Raw genomic sequence first — 8,830 nt, forward strand, 5'->3', positions numbered from 1 at the left:
CTGATTTTTCACCATATCCCTGAAACTTAAGATGAGTTTTGGGCACACAGTAGGCACCTGACAAAGATTTGTTACTGGCTTATGTGCAGTTCTGTGTGTCTTAGTGCCACTGATTTCACTGGTATCTTCTCCCTCAGCCTTTGCAAGAGAGAAGAGATTGTAGGATACATTCAGGCATCCTATGTATATCCTTCCCAGCCATGCGGCAGGGCCAGCCTCGTGGGCATGTGGCCTGTGCAGCGCAACACGGCCCTACACACGGGGGTGCCTCACACTTTCATGCTTTGTCACTTTCTTGAAATTCTTAATAATTTTTGAATAAGTGGCCCTGCATTTTTATGTTTCCCCAGGGCCCTGCAAGTTATGTAGCCACTCTTGCCCTAGGAAATGCTGGGCTGGATGAAGCACAAGCTGGAATCAAGAGTGCCGGGAGAAATATCAATAACCTCAGATATGCACATGACACCACCCTTATGGCAGAAAGTGAAGAAGAACTAAAGAACCTCTTGATGAAAGGGAAAGAGGAGAGTGAAAAACTAGACTAAAGTTCAACATTCAGAAAACTAAGATCATGGCATCTGGTCCCATCGCTTCATGGCAAATAGATGGGGAAACAGGGGAAACAGTGGCTGACTTTATTTTTGGGGGCTCCAAAATCACTGCAGATGGGGATTGCAGCCATGAAATTAAAAGACACTTACTCCTTGGAAGGAAAGTTATGACCAACCTAGATAGCATATTAAAAAGCAGAGACATTACTTTGTCAACAAAGGTCCGTCTAGTCAAGGCTATGGTTTTCCCACTAGTCATGTATGGATGTGAGAGTTGGAGTATACAGAAAGCTGAGTGCCAAAGAATTGATGCTTTTGAACTGTGGTATTGGAGAAGACTCTTGAGAGTCCTTTGGACTGCAAGGAGATCCAACCAGTCCATACTGAAGGTAATCAGTCCTTGGTGTTCACTGAAAGGACTGATGTTGAAGCTGAAACTCCAATATTTTGGCCACCTGATGCAAAGAGCTGACTCATTTGAAAATACCCTGATGTTGGGAAAGATTGAAGGCAGGAGGAGAAGGGGATGACAGGGGATGAGATGGTTAGATGACATCACTAACTCAATGGACATGAGTTTGGGTAAACTCTGGGAGTTGGTGATGGACAGGGAGGCCTGGCATGCTGCGGTTCATGGGGTCGCAGAGTCAGACACAACTGAGCAACTGAACTGAACTGAACTTGCTCTAGGAACACATGCTGCAGAGCAGGGAACAAGCAAGCACAGAGCATTCCTAAGCCTATGAGAAGGAGAAATCTGCCTTTCTATTCAGCACCACACTGCTGCAGAGAGAGGTGATTTTGCACTTACTGTACCCAGTCTTGGACTTGAAATGTCTTCTATGCATGTATTCCATCTTTTTCTCTACTGACACTGGAGCTCCAAGAAACAGAGGTTTCTCTGATTTACCTGGATTCCTGTGGGTTGAGAGCAGTGCCCCAATACTTAAAAATTGTATTTGCTGAATGATGACTGAATCCAGGCACCAAAAGAGGCAGACGGTTCCAGCTTCCCATCAGACCACTCAGCCAGGGCACCTTTCTCTTCAAAGGACTGAGACTGTTGCACTTTGCCATCCCCCTTATAAAGCTCATCCACTGGATGACTGCAAGGACCTTTGGACACTCTGGGATTCTCCAAGTATTTGCCATGTGTTGCTCTTTGCCAGGTCCTAGACTTGGTGATGATGGATATACAGCAAGGCCTCAAACAAAGTCACATGTATTTCAAGAGAGGAGAGGGGATTTCTCTCAGAAATTACTGTGCATGGTTCAGTTCACTTCAGTCACTCAGTAGTGTCTGACTCTTTGTGATCCCATAGACTGCAGCATACCATGCTTCCCTGTCCATCACCAACTCCCAGAGCTTGCTCAAACTCATGTCCATCGAGTCAGTGATGCCATCCAAACATCTTATCCTCTGCCATCCCCTTCTCCTCCTGCCTTCAATCTTTCCCAGAATCAGGGCCTTTTCAAATGAGTCAGTTCTTTGCATCAGGTGGCCAAAGTATTGAAGTTTCAGCTTCAGCATCTGTCCTTCCGATGAATACTCAAGACTGATTTCTTTTAGGATTGACTGGTTTGATGTCCTTGCAGTCCAAGGGACTCTCAAGAGTCTTCTCTAACATCACAGTTCAAAAGCATCAATTCTTTGGTGCTCAACTTTCTTATGGTCCAACTCTCACACCCATACATCACTACTGGAAAAATGATAGCTTTGACTAGACGGACCTTTGTCGGCAAAGTAAAGTCTCCGCTTTTTATATGCTGGCTTCCCTGAGAGCTCAGTTGGTAAAGAATCTGCCTGCAATGCAGGAAATCCTGGTTCGATTCCTGGGTTGGGAAGATCGCTTGGAGAAGGGATAGGCTACTCACTCCAGTATTCTTGGGCTTTCCTTGTGGCTCAGCTGGTAAAGAGTCTACCTGCAATGCAGGAGACCTGGGGGAGACCTGGGTTCAATCCCTGGGTTGGGAAGATCCCCTGGAGAAGGGAAAGGCTACCCACTCCAGTATTCTGGCCTGGAGACTGAGACACAACTGAACAACTTTCACTCACTCATTCATTCTAGGTTGGTCATAGCTTTTCTTCCAGGGAGCAAGCATCTTTTAATTTCATGGCTGCAATCACCATCTGAAGTGATTATGGAGCCCAAGAAAGTAAAGTCTGTCACTGTTTTCATTGTTTCCCCATATATTTGCCATGAAGTGATGGGACTGGATGCCATGTCTTAGTTTTTTGAATGTTGAGTTTTAAGGCAGCGTTTTCACTCTCCTCTTTAGTTCCTCTTCACTTTCTGCCATAAGGGTGGTGTCATCTGCATATCTGAGGTTATAGATATTTCTCCCAGCAATCTTGATTCCAGCTTGTGCTTCATCCAGTCTGGCATTTCACATGATGTACTCTGCATATAAGTTAAATAAACAAGGTGACAATATACAGCCTTGATGTACTCCTTTCCCAGGAGCCAGTCTGTTTTTCCATATCCATTTCTAACTGTTGCTTCTTGACCTGCATACAGAGTTCTCAGGAGGCAGGTAAGTTGGTCTGGCATTCCCATCTCTTGAAGAATTTCCCACAGTTTGTTGTGATCCACACAGTCAAAGGCTTTGGTGTAGTCAATAAGGCAGAAGTAGATGTTAATCTGGAACTCTCTTGCTTTTTCTATGATCCAACAGATGTTGGCAATTTGATCTCTGGTTCCTCTGCCTTTTCTAAATCCAGCTTGAACATCTGGAAGTTCTGAGTTCACACACTGTTGAAGCCTCGCCCTTGCTCCCAAATGCTATATTTCTTATGTGTAAAATGGGAGATGCAATGCTTTCCAGTTTACATAGAATTTGTGAGGATTCAATGGCATAGATCATGTAAAGCCTTTAACACAGGTTCCAGCAATGCAGCAAAACTTATGTGCCATTCTCACCATTGCTATAATTAGTTAATAACTGATAAATACCAGTGTAGGCACAGTTGGTATCTCTGAGGTCTTGAACATCACCTAGGAAGATCTTACCAAGGAGCAAGAGGCCAACCCCAGATATACACCACAGAGCAAAGCCTTGTCCCTAGATAGTAGAAATGGAGTGGACAAAACAGGACTCTAGATCTCAGAAAACCGGACCACTCTTTGAGAATCTCAGGCTGGTGGTACTCAGGCCCAGTTTACATGGGAGAGGAGAGGCATGCCTGGGGATGGAGACTGAGAGTCACCAGCACATGGATGCTGTTCAAAGTTATTTGTCCGGATGAAGTCATCTAAGAAGAAAGCAAAGCGGCTTAAGCTTGAGTCCTGAGAAGGCTGTCATAGCAGCCAACAGAAGAGCAGACATTTCTACTCAGATGGCATGTTCAACAACATTCTTGTAAGGGAGGGTTGAATGGTGTTCATTGAGTTTATCAACAGGGAACCTGGCATAAGCTATTGCAGTGGGGCATTGGATGATTCAAATAAGTATGGGTAGAAAGCAGGAACCAAACGTAAGGGGTGGTGGGTGTCATGTCTTCTTCCTCTCTGAGCTACTAGGGCCTGGACCAAGGCCTTGGAGAGGAAGAGAATGAAATTCAAGGAAGGGACTAACAATGTTGGCAAATGATAACTGGGCAGCGGTTGAAAATAATGGGGTCCAGAAATTGTTTTCTGTGAGAAGTGAATATAGGAGGTAAGGATGTGGGGTCAGAAAACATAGACAGCTTCTCAAGAATTTTACCATGAAGGGGTACAGAGAGCAACAGTTAGAGGAAAGCAAATATTTGAAGCATTTTGATTTTAATGTTTTAAAGACAAATGAGACACAAGCATGTTTACCAGCTGAGAGAAAGAAACCAATTGAGAGGAAGAGCGAGAAACTATAAAGAGAGATACAAGGCTGATCTTAAGGAGGTAGTTGGGAACGATCACATCCCAGTGTGCAGAACTGGTGTGCCAGTTCAGATGGACACCTCTTCCTTACAGGAGGAAGGGAGGGAAGGAAAGGAAAGGGAAGAGACAGGCTCATTCATTCATTCAAGTAACATTTGTTATGTGTGTGCTAAGAAAAGCAAAAAATAAATGAAAATTCCTGCCCTTGTAGGGCATACATTCCAGAGGGAGGAGACCAACCACTATATATATATATATGACTACAGCCTGCCAGGCTCCTCTGTCCATGGGATTCTCCAGGCAAGTATACTGGATACTGGAATGGGTTGTCATTTCCTTCTCCAGGGGATCTTCCTTACCCAGGGATCAAACCCAGGTCTCCTGCATTGCAGGCAGATTCTTTACCCACTGAGCTATGAGGGAAACCCATATATATGAGACCAACCACTATATATATATATATATATACAAATTTATAACATAGCCTAATGGCTTGGAGAAAAATAACAGGCAGACTGAGGTAAGTCAGACTGGAGAGTGGGTTACAATTTTACATAGGATGGTCAGGGAGAGCATCACTGAGGTGGCACTGGACTATGCACATGTCTGAGGGGAGAGAGCTCTAGTACAAAGGAACAAACAGTAAAAATTACCTAAGGTCAGAACATACTGAGCATTTCAGGAACAACAGGAAAGCTGGTGTGGCTGGAGTAGAGTGAACAAAGAGAATATTAACATAGTAGGAGATGAGGTCAGAGAGATAACAAAACGGGGCCAGCAAATCACGGGACACTATATAGTCACTGAAAGAATGTTCACTTTAATTCTGCTGAAAATGGGAGCCATTGGGAGGGTTCTGAGAAGGAGAGTGACATGAAATGGCTTACTTTTTTTTTAAGGACCACTGTATTTAGAATAAAGTGAAAACAGTAAATATAAAAACAGGAGGCCATTGTAGTCATCCTAAAAAGGGATAATGGTGACTTGGAACAGGGTGATGGCATGGATATATAGTGAGAAGTGTTCAGATTCTGGATATATCATAAATGTAGCACCAATAGGATTTCCTGACAGATAATATGTATGAGGTGTGCAAGGAAGAAAAAAGATGAAGGATAGAATTGCCATCTGCTGAAATAGGAAAGGCTATGGACAGAACAGTGTTTGTTGCTTACTTTGTTTTGCTGGAATTTTGTTTTTTGTTTCATTTTGTTTTGTTTTTGGTAGACAGGCAGGAAGTTTAGTTTTAGACGTTGCATATGAGATGGATCCCTCAATTTCCTAGTATAGATGCATTTATGAGTCTGAAGTTCGTATGAGAAAAAAGTGTCAGTTTCGTTCAGTCGCTCAGTCATGTCTGACTCTTTTCAACCCCATGAATCGCAGCATGCCAGGCCTCCCTGTCCATCACCAACTGCCGGAGTTTACACAAACTCATGTCCATCGAGTCAATGATGCCATCCAGCCATCTCACCCTCTGTCTCTCCCTTCTCCTCCTTCCCCCAATCCCTCCCAGCATCAGAGTCTTTTCAAATGAATCAGCTCTTCACATGAGATGGCCAAAGTATTGGAGTTTCAGCTTTAGCATCAGTCCTTCCAATGAACACCCAGGACTGATCTCCTTTAGGATGGAGTGGTTGGAGCTCCTTGCAGACCAAGGGACTCTCAAGAGTCTTCTCCAACACAACAGTTCAAAAGCATCAACTCTTCAGTGCTCAGCTTTCTTCACAGTCCAACTCTCACATCCATACATGACCACAGGAAAAACCATAGCCTTGACTAGATGGACCTTTTTGGCAAAGTAATGTCTCTGATTTTCAATATGCTATCTAGGTTGGTCATAACTTTCCTACCAAGGAGTAAGTGTCTTTTAATTTCATGGCTGCAATCACCATCTGCAGTGATTTTGGAGCCCCCCAAAATAAAGTCTGACACTGTTTCCACTGTTTCCCCATCTATTTCCCATGAAATGGTGGGACCAGATGCCATGATCTTCCTTTTCTGAATGTTGAGCTTTAAGCCAACATTTTCACTCTCCTCTTTCACTTTCATCAAGAGGCTTTTAAGTTCCTCTTCACTTTCTGCCATAAGGGTGGTATCATCTGCATATCTGAGGTTATTGATATTTCTCCCAGCAATCTTGATTCCAGCTTGTGCTTCATCCAGCCCAGCGTTTCTCCTGATGTACTCGGCATATAAGTTAAATAAGCAGGGTGACAATATACAGCCTTAACGTACTCCTTTTCCTATTTGGAACCAGTCTGTTGTTCCATGTCCAGTTCTAACTGTTGCTTCCTGACCTGCATATAGGTTTCTCAAGAGGCAGGTCAGGTGGTCTGGTATTCCCATCTCTTTCAGAATTTTCGACAGTTTATTGTGATCCACACAGTCAAAGGCTTTGGCATAGTCAATAAAGCAGAAATAAATGTTTTTCTGGAACTCTCTTGCTTTTTTCATGATCCAGCAGATGTTGGCAATTTGATCTCTGGTTCCTCTGCCTTTTCTAAAACCAGCTTGAACATCTGGAAGTTCACGGTTCACATATTGCTGAAGCCTGGCTTGGAGAATTTTGAGCTTTACCTTACTAGCATGTGAAATGAGTGCAATTGTGCAGTAGTTTGAGCATTCTTTGGCATTGCCTTTCTTTGGGATTGGAATGAAAACTGACCTTTTCCAGTCCTGTGTCCACTGCTGAGTTTTCCAAATTTGCTGGCATATTGAATGCAGCACTTTCACAGTATCATCTTTCAGGATTTGGAATAGCTCAACTGGAATTCCATCACCTCCACTAGCTTTGTTCGTAGTGATGCTTCCTAAGGCCCACTTGACTTCACATTTCAGGATGTCTGGCTCTAGGTGAGTGATCACATCATCGTGATTATCTGGGTCGTGAAGATCTTTTTTGTACAGTTCTTCTGTGTATTCTTGCCACCTCTTTTTAATCTCTTCTGCTTCTGTTAGGTCCATACCATTTCTGTCCTTTACTGAGCCCATCTTTGCATGAAATGTTCCCTTGGTATTTCTAATTTTCTTGAAGAGATCTCTAGTCTTTCCCATTCTGTTGTTATCCTCTATTTCCTTGCATTGATCGCTGAGGAAGACTTTTTTATCTTTCCTTGCTATTCTTTGGACCGCTGCATTCAGATGCTTATATCTTTCCTTTTCTCCTTTGCTTTTCGCTTCTCTTCTTTTCACAGCTATTTGTAAGTCCTCCTCAGACAGACTTTTTGCTTTTTTGCATTTGTTTTCCATGGGGATGGTCTTGATCCCTGGCTGTGAAGGGCCACCCAAGACAGATAGGTCATAGTGAAGAGTTCTGACAAAATGTGATCCACTGGAGGAGGGAATGGCAAACTACTCCAGTATTTTTCCTGTGAGAACCCATGAGCAGTATGAAAAGGCAAAAAGATATGACACTGGAAGATGAGCCCCCCAGATGGGAAGGTGTCCAATATGCTCCTGGGGAAGAGCAGAGGGCACTTAGTAATACTTCGAGGCAGAATGAAGCAACTAGACCAAAGCTGAAATGAAGATCATCTGTGGATGTGTCTGGCAGTGAAAGTAAAGTCTGATGCTGTAAAGAACAGTATTGCACATGAACCTGGAATGTTAGGTCCATGAATCAAAGTAAATTGTATATGGTCAAGCAGGAGATAGCAAGAGCGAATATCAACATCTTAGGAATCAGTGAACTAAAATGGACGGGAATGGGTGAATTTAATTCAGATAACCATTATATCTACTACTGTGGGCGGGAATCCATTAGAATAAATGCAGCAACCACATAGTCAACAAAAGAGTCCAAAATGCAGTTCTTGGGTGCAATCTCAAAAATGACAAAATGACCTCAGTTCATTTCCAAGGCAAACCATTAAACATCACAGTAATCCAAGTCTATTCCTCAAACACTCATGTCAAAGAAGCTGAAGTTGACCAGTTCTATGAAGACCCACAAGACCTTCTAGAAATAACATCAAAAAGAAAGAAAGATGTAAGTTTCACCACAGGGGACTGGAATTCAAAAGTCAAGAGATATCTGGAGTAACAGACATGTTTGGCTTTGGAGTACAAAATGAAACATGCCGGCAAAGGGTAACAGAGTTTTGCCAAGACAACAGATTGGTCATAGCAAACACCCTTTTCCAACAACACAAGAGACGGCTCTAGAAATGGACATCACCAAATGGTCATTATTGAAATCAGAATTATTATATTCTTTGCAGCCGAAACTGCTCTATATGGTCAGCAAAAGCAAAATGAGGAGCTGACTATGGCTCAGACCATCAGCTCTTTATTGCAAAATTCATGCTAGAATTGAAGAAAGTAGGGGAAACCACTAGGCCATTCAGGTGTGACCTAAATCAAATCCTTTATGGTTATACAGTGGAGGTGACAAATAGATGCAAGGGATTAGATCTAGTA

Source organism: Bubalus kerabau, chromosome X, assembly GCF_029407905.1.
Source record: "Bubalus kerabau isolate K-KA32 ecotype Philippines breed swamp buffalo chromosome X, PCC_UOA_SB_1v2, whole genome shotgun sequence".
NCBI lineage: Eukaryota > Metazoa > Chordata > Mammalia > Artiodactyla > Bovidae > Bubalus > Bubalus kerabau.